Below are 15,677 nucleotides of genomic sequence, written 5' to 3' on the forward strand. Positions count from 1 at the left end.
GAGCATTTTTGCACGTAGTTGCATTTCATAAATTCCACCATTCCTCTTCACTCCTTCATTGTTTCTCTTGAGCTTAGCATGAGGACGTGCTAATGTTTAAGTGTGGAAAGATTGATAAACCGCTATTTTACCGTTTATTTTGTATTGAATTTAGTGAATTTTATCCATTATTCTAACACTTATGCATATAATTCGCATGTTTTACATTTTTCTTCCTAATTTTGTGATATAGTTGAGAACATATTTCCTAGGCCTTTAAATTGTCAATTTTTAATTATCCTTTATTACCATTCGATGCCGTGATATGTTTGTTAAGTATTTTCAGGTTTACAGGGCATGAATTGCTTGAAGGATAAAGAGGAAGCATCATAAAGTGGAAGGAACATAAGAAACTAAGAAGCTGAGAAGCAAGGAGCGACGCGCACGAATGGCTGACGCGTGTGCGTGACTTGGAGCATTTTACAGCGACGCACACGCATGACTGACGCATACGCGTCACCAGCGAAGTCGCACAGTGACGCGTACGCGTGACTGACGCGTACGCGTGACAAGTGCAGAAGACCAGCGACGCGTACGCGTGGCCGACGCGTACGCGTGGCTGACGCGTACGCGTGACAGAGCGCCACGTGCTGCATTACATAGAAGATGCTAAGGGCGATTTCTGGGCTGCTTTTGGCCCAGTTTCAAGCCCGAAAGTGAAGCTTAGAGGCTGCAGAGTGGAGCTGGGAAGGGGAATCATTCATTCACACTTTCATTGACATTAGTTAGGTTTTAGATGTAGTTTTCTAGAGAGAGAGGCTCTCTCCTCTCTCTAGGTTTTAGGGTTTTTACTTTTATTCTTCTCAAATTCATATTTCTACTTTACTTTAATTTAGTTTCTCTTCTACTTTTATTTGTTCTAGAATTCTAGTTTATTTATTTCCCTTGTTGATTACTTTATGTTGCTAATTTAGTTTATGAATACTCATGTTAGATTTGATTTCCCTTTTAATGCAATTTGAGGTATTTCATGTTTATTGCTTCTTCCGTTATTTGTTATCATTGATGTTGCAACTGTTGGTTTTAAATTTTACATTCTCTTATTGCTTTTCTATGCTTTTATTTTGTGCCTTCCAAATGTTTGATAAAATGCTTGGTTGGATTTTAAATTAGCTTTTTATGTTCTTAGCTTAGATTGAGTAATTAGAGATTCTTGAATTATCAAAGTCTCTTATTGGTTGGTGATTGAAACCTGCTAGTTGGCTTGAGCTTCACTAACTTTAGTCTTTGATTAGGACTTGTGAACTCAAGTTAATTTTCTCACTTGACTTACCTTCAATTGTTAGAGGTTAACTAAGTGATAGCAAAAGGCAATTACCATCACAAGTGACTATGATGATGGGGATAGAAATTCCAATTATCAATCCTTGCTAGGACTTTTCGTAGTTGTTATTTTATTTCCTTGTTATTTACATTACTTGTCTCTTATTACAAAACCCAAAAAGATACTTTCCCATAAACAATAATAACTACACTTCCCTGCAATTCCTTGAGAGACGACCCAAGGTTTAATACTTTGGTTATTTTTATTGGGTTTGCACTGTGACAAACAAATTAAATATTGATTGAGGTTTAATTTTCGGTTTAGACTATACTTACAACGTGATTATATGGCTGGGCCAGAAACCCTTGGACGCGTACGCACTAGACGCTTGCGCGTGGATCGCAAAAAGTCCCAGGGACGCGTACGCGTGCTGTGCGCGTACGCACCGATGGCCGCACATGATTTTTTAAGGAGAAAATGTGACCAGCAATTTCAGGCCGTGGCAGGCCCTGTTTTGGGGCAGAATTCTGGCGGGAAAAGCATAAGAAGACCAAGAATTAGGGGGATTGGGATAATTAGACATTTTTTAGATATTTTGAGTTAGTTACTTACATTTTCTTTTAGAGAGAGAAACTCCAACTTCTCTCTAGGATTTTACTCCCTCCACTGCAATTTTCCTTTGATTTCTTGGTGAGATCCATTGCTAATTCATTTTTACTTTCATACAAGTTGTAGATCTATTCGTCTTCTACTCTCAATTAGTGTTCTTATGATTCATTCACTTGGATCTAGATTTGTGACCTTGTGACTTTGAATTTTGATTAATGAACTGAGGAATTTCATTCAATTGCTTGATTGTTGATGATTGCTTGAATTAGATAGCTTTAATTCAATTTTTTTCTCTCAATTTCATCATGTCTTCTATGATTGTTCACCAATTATTTGTGAAAATGACAACCCTAGCTATGGAGTAAATTCCTCTTACTTGGCTTAGGGGTTAAGTTATTGGAGACACTTGAGTAGTGGATCTTAAATGTTGATTAGGAATTGAGAATTGCTAATTGACTTGGGGTGCACTAAAGCTAGACTTCCCTAGGGTTAGACTAGGACTTGTGACTCAAGTTAGTTACTTTCACTTGACTTTCCTCCATTATTAGAGGGTTAACTAAGTGAAGTAATAATCAATTCTTATCACAATTGAAGGAAACTACAATGATGGAACTTCCAATACTCACCATTAGCCAAGGCCTTTATCTTAATCAATTGTTGTTTAACTTTGATTAGCTTAAATTCTTGCACCAACTCTCAAAACCACAAAAGACCTCCTAATCAATAATGCGCATTCTAAGAAAATTCCTAGGGAGGACGATCCGGGACTAATACTCTTGGTTATAGATTTTAGAATTGTTTGATGCGATATTTGCATGTTGGTTAGACTATACTCACGATTGGATTCAATGCTAATTTCTATACCGGCATAAGAATTTTGTTCATCAAAATGGCGCCGTTGTCGGGGATTTACTTATGTGTGCCATTCTATTGGTTAGTGTAAATATGTTAATATGTGGATACTTGCATTTTTCTCTTGATTGTTTGTTTGATTGATTGCTAGTTAGGATTAATCTTTGCTTAAGTACCATTTGATATCATGAACTTCTTATCTCCTTCATTGTATCATGCGTTCACTACCGAATCCGAGCTTAGCCCTATTTGATTTGGAAATTGAAAGAACTTTGCTTCATATTAGGCAAGCTCGGAGGCAGTTAGCCTTTGAGGGAGGTGAAAAGGTTTTTACCAATTCACCAACCACATCCGAGGCGGATTCCGAATCGTCATTCAAAAGAGGCACTAATTACTCTTCCGTTGATACTACTAATAGTTCTTCTTTTGATCTAGGTGTTGACAATATGGCCACTCCAAGGAGAGTTACTCTCAAAGAATCGGGTGCACCGGACTTCGTTCTCCAACCTCTTCATATGCTTCATCCCAACTTGAATGCAAACTTTGAACTCAAGACCGCTCTCATCAATCTTCTACCAAAGTTCCATGGACTTCCTGCACAAGATCCCATTAGACACCTTAAGGACTTTCATGGTGTATGCTCGACCACTAGGCGGGAAGGATCCGATGAAATGGCCATATGGTTGTTTGCCTTCCCATTCTCTCTTGAGGGAAGAGCCAAGGAGTGGTTTTATATCTTACCTAGTGATGTTGTTTCCGATTGGGACTTTCTTAGAAGGGAATTCCTAGATAAATTCATGCCCGTAGAAATGACGAACAAGCTAAGGAAGGAGAACTCATGTATTGTACAAGGCGAGATGGAAACTCTATATGAGTATTGGGAGTGGTTTCACAAACTTCTTGACTCATGTCCAAACCACATGATTGACATTCAAGTATTGCTTAGCTATGTGTGCCAAGGCATGAGAGAGCAAGATAAGAATCTATTGGATGCCTCAAGCAATGGTTCTTTTTCGAAGTATAGGACGGCGAAGGAGGCATGACAACTCATTACCGACATGGCCGAGTCCACTCAACATGCTAGACGGAGAATCAACCGCCCCAAGGCCGTAAATGAAGTCTCTTCTAGTGGTGAGACCGCCACCCTTACCAAAACCTTGTGTGAGATGACAAGTCTTCTAAAGCAACTCCAAGTGAATCAACAACAACCTCCACTATCTCCTCAACAACAATAAAGCCAACAATTGGTCCCCAAAAAGTATGCGGTATTTACTCATACTACTCCCACTACACGGATGAATGTCCAAGTCTCAAAGAAGATAACACCCTAGCGGCTACCCACAAAGAGGTAGGGACAATTTCAAGGGAGCAATTTCAACCAAGGGTACCATTCACAAGGGAGCAATTTCAACCAAGGGTACCCCCAACAAGGAGGCAATTATAACCAAGGGAGTAACAACTCTAATCAAGGTTGGAGGGATAGCTCCAACCGAGGCTGGCGGGACAATTATCAACAAGGAGGTAGGGACAATGGAGGAAACCAAAGATGGAACACCAACAATCCACAAAATCGATACTCACAAAACCCTCCAAATCAACAACCAAACCAAGGAAGGAACTACCAAACCTACATACCACCTCATAGACAACCACCTCAACCCAACCAATCACAAGCACCACAAATCACCTATCCTTTTCCTTCTTCAAATCAAGATGAGACACTCTGGTACATACTCGAAGGGCAAAAAGAACTCCAAAATACACTTAACTCAAGTCTTAATGGCCTTACTTACACCCTCCAAGTCCTCATTACTCGTATGGAGTCACCTTCTACCTCCACTCCTCAAGCTCCAAATTCTAGTGCCATACCTTCTCAACCTCTATCCAACCCCAAGGGTGGCATCAACGCCGTAACCTTGAGGTCAGGAACTCAATTAAAAGAGAGGAGCTTAAAGGCACCTAGCTCAATGATAGTTACTCAAGAGAAGGATGTGGTGGAGGTAGAAGAAATAGAAGAGGAGGAGGAAGCACATGCAATATTTGAAGATGAAGACCCTCAACCAAGGAGTGAAGTCCCTAGAAAGGAACAAGTCTTGGAAGAAGTGGCTCAACCAATTTCATTTTCTACATTGGCAAGAAAGACCAAGAAGTATTTAGAACTTGACCCCAAAAATGGTGGAAATCTTCAAGAAAGTGGAGGTAACTATCCCTCTCTTTGATGCTATCCATCAAGTGCCTAAATATACAAAGTTTCTTAAGGATTTATGTATGAACAAAGATAGAATCTATGATTAGAAACTATTTCATTGGGGAGTTCTATTTCAACTTTGATGGGAGCCATCCCAGAAAAGTGTGTTGATCCGGGCCCTTGCTTAGTCTCTTGTATCATTGATAGAGTTCAATTCATTGATTGTATGTATGACCTTGGTTCATGCGTTAGCATTATGCTTCTTTCCGTTTATCATATATTGAAGCTCCCACCATTGAAGCGGTCGGCGGCTAGGTTTGTCTTGGCGGACAAGAGTATAATAAATGTGACGGGTATTGCGGAAGATGTGTTGGTCAACATAAAGGGTTTGGTATTTCCAATTGATTTTCATATCCTTGAGATGCCACCAAGTGAATCCGAAAGGACATCATCTATCCTACTTGGGAGGCTGTTTTTGAGGACCTCTAGATTCAAGTTGGATGCCTATTCAGGAACCTACTCATCCGAGATAGATGGGAGAGTCGTAAGTTTTAGCTTAGAAGAAGCAATGAAGCACCCACCGGAGAACCATTCCATATTCTGGTGTGACTTAATTGACAACATTGTGGCCGAAGTGCATTATGCAAAGCTAGATGAGAAACATATGATTGAAGAAAACAGTGAAGACCCAAGTGAAGAAGTTCAAGTGTTGAGTCAAGAGCAAAAGCTAGAATTGAAGCCACTACCGCCCCACTTAAAGTACTCATACCTTGATAAAGCCCACAAGTTCCCGGTGATTGTAGCAAGGGAACTAAATCCTCAACAAGAAGAGAAGTTGCTATGTGTTTTGAGGAAGAACAAAAGGACAATATGGTGGAGCTTGGCGGATCTAGTAGGGATAAGTCCCCAAGTGTGTGAGCACCGAATCTTCTTAGAAGAAAGAGCTAGACCCGTTTGATAACCTCAAAGACGATTGAATCCTACCATTCTAGAGGTTGTCAAGAAGGAGGTAACCTGGTTACTCGAAGCGGACATCATTTACCCCATTTCGGATAGTGAATGGGTAAGTCCCGTTCAAGTTGTGCTAAAGAAGTTCGGGGTGACCACCATCAAGAATGAGAGCAGGGAGCTCATGGCTACATGGGTGCAAAACTCTTGGGGGGGTATGTATAGACTACCGGTGTTTGAATACGGCCACTAGAAAGGATCATTTTTCACTTCCGTTTATCGATCAAATGCTCAATCGATTATCCGGTAAATCTCATTATTACTCTTTGGATGGCTATTCAGGGTACTTCCAAATACACATTGCTCTAGAGGACCAAGAAAAAACAATATTTACTTGCCCCTTTGGAACTTATGCCTACAAGCGTATGCCATTCGGCTTATGCAATGCACCGGCAACTTTCCAAAGGTGCATGATGAGCATATTTGCATATTTTCTAGAGCAATGCATGGAGATATTCATGGATGACTTCAGCGTATATGGTGATTCTTTTGATCATTGCTTGGATAACCTTGAAAAAGTTTTGGAAAGATGTACTAAAGCCAACCTTATCTTAAATTTTGAGAAGTGTCATTTTATGGTTAGGCAAGGCATTGTTTTAGGACATATTATTTCCAAAGATGGTATTTCTGTAGATCCAGCAAAGATCAATGTTATATCTAGCTTGCCTTACCCCTCTTCCGAGAGGGAAGTCCGTTCCTTCCTTGGACATGTAGGATTTTATCGAAGATTTATAAAGGAATTTAGTAAGGTAGCATTGCCTCTATCAAGATTGTTGTAAAAGGACATTGAGTTTGATCTAAGCAAGGAGTGCATGGATGCTTTTGACAAGCTCAAGGTAGCATTAACCCAAGCTCCCATCGTGCGAGGGCCGGATTGGAGTCGGCCATTCGAAATAATGTGTGATACTTCAAATTTTGCCGTGGGGGCCGCGTTAGCACAATGCGAGGGTAAGAATCCATATGTCATAGCCTATGCATCAAAAACACTAGATGGAGCCCAATCCAACTATACTACCACCGAAAAAGAACTATTGGCAATAGTTTTCGCCTTGGACAAGTTCCGAGCATATCTACTTGGTTCCAAGGTGGTAGTGTACTCGGATCATGCGGCGTTAAAGTATTTGTTGGCTAAGAAGGAATCCAAACCGAGATTGATTAGATGGGTTTTATTATTGCAAGAATTTGACTTGGAAATTAAAGATAGGAGTGGTTCGCAAAACTTAGTGGCGGATCACTTAAGTCGCCTTGAACACACCAAAGGCGATACCACTCTTATTAATGATTTTTTTTCCTTTGAGGGCTTACAAGCAATCTCGAAAGTTATTCCTTGGTATGCACCAATTACAAATTAGTTGGTGTCTCGCACCTTCCCTCCTAATCTCTCCAAACATCACAGGGATAAGCTAAAAAGCGAATCCAAATACTATGTGTGGGATGACCCATACCTTTGGAGATGTGGAGCGGATCAAGTAATTCGGAGGTGCATTCCATAAACTGAATTCTACTCAATCATGGAAGCTTCCACTCCTCCGAAGGAGGAGGCCATTATGGACCTCAAAGAACGGCAAGGAAAATCCTAGATTGTGGATTTTGGTGGCCAACTCTTTTCAAGGACTCTTCTCTTTTTTGTAAATCTTGTTCTCAATGTCTTAGATTTGGTAATATCTCCAAGAAGGATGAAATCCCCCAACAAACTATGCTATTTTGTGAGATTTTTTATGTGTGGGGTATCGACTTCATGGGCCATTCCCAAATTCTAATGGTTTTCTCTACATTCTACTAGCCGTTGATTATGTGTCCAAATGGGTGGAAGCGATACCCATCCGGACGAATGATGCTAATGTGGTCCTTTTCTTTGTGAGAAATAACATCATTTATAGATTTGGGTCACCACGAGAAATCGTGAGCGACCAAGGCTCACATTTTTGCAATAAGAGAATGGAAGGGCTAATGAAGAAATACGGCATCATACATAAAGTGGCTACGGCCTACCACACATAGACAAACGGCCAAGCCGAGGTTTCTAATTGGGAGATTAAATGCATATTGGAGAGGATTGTGAAGCCTAATAGAAAAGATTAGAGTGCCAAGCTTACCGACGCACTATGGGCATACCGAACGGCATACAAGACACCGATTGGCATGAGCCCCTTTCGATTGGTGTATGGCAAAGCTTGCCACCTACCAGTGGAAGTAGAGCATAGAGCATATTGGGCCGTCAACGAGTGCAATCCAAGTTTGGGTGGGGCCGGAGTTGAGAGAAAACTTCAATTAGTGGAATTAGAGTGTTTGAGGTTGGAAGCATATGAGAACTCGAGACTTTACAAGGAGAAAATGAAAGCCGTGCACGACAAGAACATAAGAAGAAGAGAATTTAGAGCTGGCGATCTAGTCCTCCTTTACAATTCAAGATTGAGATTGTTGCCCACGAAAACTAAGATCAAAATGGGAAGGACCATATCAAGTAGAGAAAGCAGAACCCTATGGGGTCTACCACTTGCGCCATCCCTCAAGTCCGGATATCTTCAAGGTCAATGAGCACCGTCTCAAGTTGTATCATGGTGAGCAAATAAAGAGCAACAAGGAGATTGAGGTATTCCTCTTGGAAGATGCACCTCTTGGCAAAGAGCAATGAGCTAGTGAAAATCCAACTTAAGGACATTAAACAAAAGTGCTAGGTGGGAGATATCCCACCATAGTGAGATCTATCTTTTTACCCCTTTTGTATATAGTTCTTGAATTCTTCATTGTTTTGTGATTGCTTAGCTTTAGCATTGTTTGGTTAGATTTGATTGTGGCTGCCTTGGATAAATTGTTCATGAAGATTTCATTGATTTTTCAATAGATAGATTGATTGTGTGGTAGAAAACACCCCATCTTTAGGTATTGCATGGAGTTTTGGGTGTTTTTGACCCCTTTCGATTGTTTGCCCACTGAATTCATGATAAATATGCATTCTTCATGTCTCAAAAAAAGGCGGGGGTGCGCGTGCGTGCACTAGGCACGTACGCGCCTATCGGCCACTCGTAGCTCCTGGGTCATTTTCCAGAGAGTTGTGCCAATTCTGAGCCAACGCTGAGCCCCAGGCACAACACTACTCATGCGTTCGCGCACCTGGCGCGTACGCGTCCATGACCTTAATCGCGCAAAGCGCGCATACATGCACTAGCCACGTACGCACCGATGGTGCCATCTGCACTTCTGGTTTATTTTCCAGAGAGTTGTGCTAATTTTGGGCTAACACTATGCCTTACGCCTGACTTGACTCACGCGTGCGCGCACCTGGCACGCATGCGTCCCTCGAACGATATGCACATCGATGCGTAATCGCACCGTGCGCATCCGCGTCGCCCGTGTCAGTGCAATTCCTAGTACTTTTTCCCGAGAGTTAAGCCGAAGTTGTGCCCACGTTGTGCTGGGGGCACAACTAAGACGCACGCGCAAGCGCACCTGACGCTTGCGCGCACACTTACATATCATCCACTTTGCGCGTACGCGTACTAGACGCATCCACGTCCCTGCTGTATTTTGCCCATGCACGTTCATGCGTGCATGGCACGCGCGCGTCGGTCTTGCGACCCAATTACCTCTAGCGCGCCCCTTCTTTCAATTTTCTCCCCTCTTCTTACCTTCACCCTTCTTCTCCCCTTCTACCCCCCTTCTACCACCTCTACCACCTCTTTTCCGCCCCTTCCACCGGCGGCAATCACCACCTCCGGCGGTCCCACACCCCTCTTTCCCCTCTCCTCTCCCATACCTCTCATTCCCTCCTATCTCACTTACATCCCTCATTTCCTCTTCTCCTTCTCAAGGTATTCTCACTTTCCCTTTTTTTCTTGCTTAGCTCTCTCTCCTTTCTTCCTTTCATTAGTTGCATTTCCTTACTCTTCTTCTTAGTTAGCTCTCATTCATGATTAGTTTGTTTGTTAGATTTTCTTTCTTTTTCATTTTCTTATGGGTGTTAAAAGTGGGGATTACTCTTACATTAATGAGTTGGATTGTCTTAATTGCTTTTCCTTGCAATGTGTGGTATGCTATGATGATTGATGATGCTTTGTGGGATGTTACATTGTCACTTTTGCTCTAAATTTTATCACAAAAAGGAATGCACACCAAGTGTTTGATGAAAGGCATACATGACTTTTTGAGTTACATTTGACTTAGTGTTTCCCATATAGTGTTCTTTCTCATTCACTTGCTTGTTCATATGTGCATTGAGCCTCCTACTCTTCTTGCTTCATCTCTACATGCTCATCCCTTGACACTTACCTCTTTTGATTGATGTTGAGAGTGTGTGCTCCTCATGTTTCTTGCTTGCATGCCTATACTACTCCTACATCACATGCTAGTGATTGGCCATTGTATTCATTATTGCCTTAGTTACATGTTGCAGCTATCATGTATCCAAAACACTTATTCTCTTATGCTTCATCACTTGCATGACTATTATTTCTTGGTGCTTCTTTGAGTATAATTTTGCCACCTTTCCCTCTTTTTTAGGATGGTTATCAAGAAAGACCAAGGAAAGGCATCCAAGAAGGCACCCCCACGGTCCACTAACAAAGCACACCAAGTGCCTAGAGCCAAGCCCCTCCTCAATAAGACAAGCAGCGTTGCTAACATTGATGTTTTGGAAAAGGACAACCCGGCAAGGGATCCAAACAAGTTCCTCAACCGATAATGCGAACTTGTCTACCCCTTGATCAAAGAAAGGAACTATCACGCGGAGTCTCTTCTAGCCCCTCCGACTCATGTCATTCCGCTTGTGATGCCCCGCATCGAGCGGCGGCAATAGGAGTTCCTATTAAGGAAGCCACGCGAAGCAAACTTGTAATGGGTAGTGGAATTTTACACCAATTACCACTCATCGTCCCTTGCATCGGTATTTGTGTGTCGAAGACAAGTTCCCGTCACAGAGGAGGCCATTCAAAGTGTGCTTAAGACCGGACCGTCAGCGGAAGGGATTGATGCATATCAACAGATTTTGTTGGCACGATGCGAATATGGGTTTGACTGGGATGCCTTCCTCAGGGTCATTGTCATACCCAAATCATTCTGGATTCGGGGAAGGATGAGACCCCGGCCCAAGGGCATCACCGCACATTTTCTCACCATGGAGGCCCAGGCATGGGCCCAAATTCTAGCCCATTATGTGCTCCCAAGCACCCATGGCTCATCTATCACTGCTGAGTTAGCCCTGTTAGTTTGGTGTGTCCTCACAGAGAGACCGGTGCATATTTTCCGTCTCATTCCCCAGGCTATGGGCCGCATCCACACTAAGAGAAACCTACCCTTCCCCGCTTTAGTGACCGACTTAGTTGCCGCAACCGGTGTCCCCCGAGAGACTAAGGATCAGAGGACTATGATCCCGATGGACGGCAATGTTGTTCCTACCGGGAGATACCTCAACCCTCCGGCGGACACCGAGGATCCAAATTTTGCCATCCCATGAACATTCCCACCACTTCAACCGCACCACCAAAATCATCCATGCAACGCATAGAGGACCTCCACAAGAAGCTCGATTATTATGAGCGACGCAACCAACGCCGATACACTTTTGTCAAGAAGCTTCTAAGTTGCCTAGCACCACCTATGGATGAACCGGAAATTTTCACGTCCACTGGCACCGTCAATGAAGATAGTGATAATAGAGAAGATGATGGACACTCGGAAGCCAATCAACCACTGCGTCCCACCCAAGGCACGGAGGACCATGCCAACTTCTAAGTGTGGGGAGGTCAGCCGGCCGACCGGTCTCCATAGATAACACCCGAATAAATTTTGAATCTCTTTTGTTAATTAGGATAGATTGCATGATTAGGTTTTTCACTTTTTAACATCCTTTGCATGATAGTTATCTCTTGATAAGTCCACTTGGTTAGAGTAATGACCTCTTTCCTAGGAAACTAGAATTTTAGGTCAACCCTACCAATTTTGAAAATTTTTATGCTAAGCTTGTTTGAAGAATGTAATTTGGAACATGGATTTTGAGCCAAGAACACAATCAAGTGAGTTTTGAGCCTAATTGCGTGGCTACATCTTCTAGCCACTTACTTTCCTTCTTGTGTGCATTGTCTTCTCTCTATGATTGTGATCCTTAATTTGTTTAACTCTATATGTCTATTGTTATATGTATGAATGCATGTACATGATTGAGGCCATCAATTCACTTAGCCACTTACCCAAATGACCTTACCTTATAACAACCTTTGCAACCAACTTTGAGCCTACGCTTAACTCACTTATTCTTAATTTTAGCACATCACAAGCCAAAAGCGGAAAACCATGAATGTCCCTATTTGAATCCTTGAATAACATAGGCTAGAGTGTGTGTGTCATTCAAGTGTGGAGAAATGGAGGGGGGGGAGGGGGAGGCGTTGAGGTCGTTGAGGTAAGAGCATGTTGTTGTTTTTGTTAAAAATATTGGGAAGTGGATACATACTCATGTGTTGACCAAATGTGTAGACTATATGCGTTGATAAGGGAAAAAAAAGGAGAAAACGATAGAAGAGACAAAACAAAAAGAGAAGAAAAAGGCATAATAAAAGAAAAAAAGAGAGAAGAAACAAACAAATCAAGAAAAGAAAAGAAAAAAAGGGGGAGGGGGGACAAAATGCCCCAAAGTAAGGCTTAAAGACAAATCAATGCATATGTATAATGATCAAAAGTAAATGCATGAGTATATGAAAGAGTGAGGAATGGATAGTTAGGTTAGTACATAATTGTATAGGATGTTATATAGGTTAGGAGGGGGAGCTTAAGTTAATCAAAGGATTCAATTTTTAGCCCACTTAGCCAAATATATAATCCTACCTTAACCCTAACCACATTACAACCTAAGGAAAGACCTCATGATATATGTATGCATGCATAGAACAATTGTTGATTGATTAGAGGAAGAACAAATTTTGGAAGAGCTTGAAGTAGGGGAGGATTGAGTGATCAACCCTATACACCGAGTGAATAGAGTGCAAACACTTCCGGTGAGGGGTTCGAAGCTCAATCCCTTGTTTCCGGCTCTCGCGAGCATTCTTCATGCAAGGTGTGGATATTTCACTTTGATGACTAGAATTGGTAGAGTTCATACATTGCCTATCATCTTGCCCTATGTGCCTATATATATATATATATTCTAGGAAGATTGAATTGCTTTTGACCAAGTAGACAGTGGCATACACCCTAGTTGCATTCATGTAAGTAGATTGCATCCCATGAATCTCATTCTCTTGCCCTATGTGACTATACTCACGATTGGATTCATTGCTAATTTCTATACCGGCGTAAGAATTTCGTTCATCACTCCAAACATCATCAATCCACTCTAAATTAACAATATTCAATCTAATCCCACAACATATTATTATAATCAACATTCAAGCTTGCTAATTCATAAGTCAACAAGAGACTTGAGGTTCTTACCTTATTCATGCATCAATTGAGCAAGACCCATTAATTTTGTCAGGTTAATTTGACCCTAATCATCAAAATAACCCAAAAATCTCAACATCCAAATCATTAAATTTTGAAATTAGGAGAAGAGGGGCTGAGGATAAAAACGTAATTTTCTTATCAAATTGAGTACTGGCCTTTGCGGAGCTCGACGCGGTAGACGCATGGCCTCAAACGGTACAGCAATCAGAGTTCCGGATCAAAAGTTATGTGAGATTGAATTAAGAACCAAGGGTTTTGAGTTCTTCCTCCTCCCCTTTTGTGATTCCAGCGTGTTTTATAATGAGAGAGGCGAGAAAGAGCTGAAACTCTTTTGTTTTATTGAGTTGGATTGGCTCTTGGTCCGTTTTGGACTCGGTTTGGTCGGTTTATCCCGTTCGGCCTAATTTTGGGCAAAATTCTTTAAAATTAGTGTAAAAATTCATATTTTAATTATTTCTTCTATTTTAAATTATAAAAATTTAATTTTTTAATTTTTTTAAATAATAATTTATTTATTGATTAATTATTTACTAATTTCGCAAGTTTTACAATGTCTCCCATACAAACGGGAAAAAAAACCATAATTAGATGGCAATATGACTACAAACCATAAATATCATATGTAATATGATTTAAAATGGGAAACAACTCACCTGTTGAGGCTGAAATCTATCCAACAATAGCCTCATCTAAATAACTATTGTGGGCGTAGTGACAGACGCAAAAGGAGGGTGAATCCTATTCCAGTATGATCGGGAACCTCAGATGATTAGCCGTGCTGTGACAGAGCATGTGAGCATATTCTTCACTGAGAGGATGGGATGTAGCCATTGACGACGGTGACCCCCTACATACAGCTTGCCATGGGAGGATGTGCATGCGTGAATCAGAAGACAGAGGAAAGCAGAGATTCAGAAGACAAAGTATCTCCAAAACTCCAACATATTCTCCATTACTGCATAACAAGTAACTTTTAATTCATGCTCTCCTGTTTATTCGCAATTCAACTGATAAACATAATTGACTTCCTGAATAAGATTTACAAGGTAACCATAGATTGCTTCAAACCAACAATCTCCGTGGGATTCGACCCTTACTCACGTAAGGTATTACTTGGACGACCCAGTGCACTTGCTGGTTAGTGGTACGAGTTGTGAAAAGTATGATTCACAATTTGTGCACCAATTGCATACCACTATTTTTTTTCTACATACATCTATCTATTTTCTCTCCGCACCTCTTTTCGGATAGCCACCTCTATCTTGTGTTATTTTTTGGATTTGTTTTGCGTCACCACCTCTGCCTCTATGTCGCTTTTTAGATTCGGCCATCGCTGACTTCCTATTTTCTTCCTATTTTTCTGTCGTCATTGTCTTACTCTTCCTCTTCTCTTCATCTTTCTTACTTATTATTGTTCCTATTATTTTGTTGAGTTGGATGGCTACGGTGGCCGAAGAGTTAGCATGGCAGTGTAAGGTAGTTAATTAAGGTTGGTAGTGTGAGAAGAATAACAACTGAAAGTAAGAAAATTATTTTGTATACGACAATTTTTTTACCGTTAAAAACATTCTTTTAAAAAATTAAAATTGCAGTACAGAGTACAAGACACATTTTATTGGTGATTTTCATGAAAAAAACAAACCAATACAGGAAAAGGAGTAAAGTACTAACTCGGTCCCTATCCATTTCCCAAAATGACAAGACGATCCTTAACCAAAAACACGTTCTATTACGGTCCCTAACCCTGTACTTCATCTGCCAACCCGGTCCTTCTGTCAGTTTTTCGGCGAAAACTCGACGAAAATTGCTGACGTGTCAGGTTAAAAAATGGACAGGGACCTAGTTGTCTCTAAATTTAAATTGGTTAGGGATTTATTTGTCTTTATTATTCTTTAAACAATATTTTTAATTATAGAACAGTTATAAACTACCATCATCGAGTCGCACAATGTATATGGAGACCAGGAAGATGTAGCCTCAATGGTAAGAAAGTGAACATGTGAATAGAGAGAATAAATAAGCATTGAATTAAGACACGCACGCACAAAGGGCTAAAAAGCAGATCCTCAGTACAAACATGAATAAGGGAACTCGCAGAAGCAAAAACTAAGTTCAAAGGCATTAAAGAAAAGAATTAATAAACAAAACCTAAGCATAAATCCACATGAAAAAGAGAGAAACAGAAGTAAGCCAAAATAAGATCTATGCATCTTCCATGATGGTTTAACTATCAAAATGATCATAATTCCTACTACATGAAATTCCAGTCCCTAATTCTTCACC

The sequence above is a fragment of the Arachis ipaensis genome, chromosome B06 (genome assembly GCF_000816755.2).
Source record: "Arachis ipaensis cultivar K30076 chromosome B06, Araip1.1, whole genome shotgun sequence".
Lineage (NCBI taxonomy): Eukaryota > Viridiplantae > Streptophyta > Magnoliopsida > Fabales > Fabaceae > Arachis > Arachis ipaensis.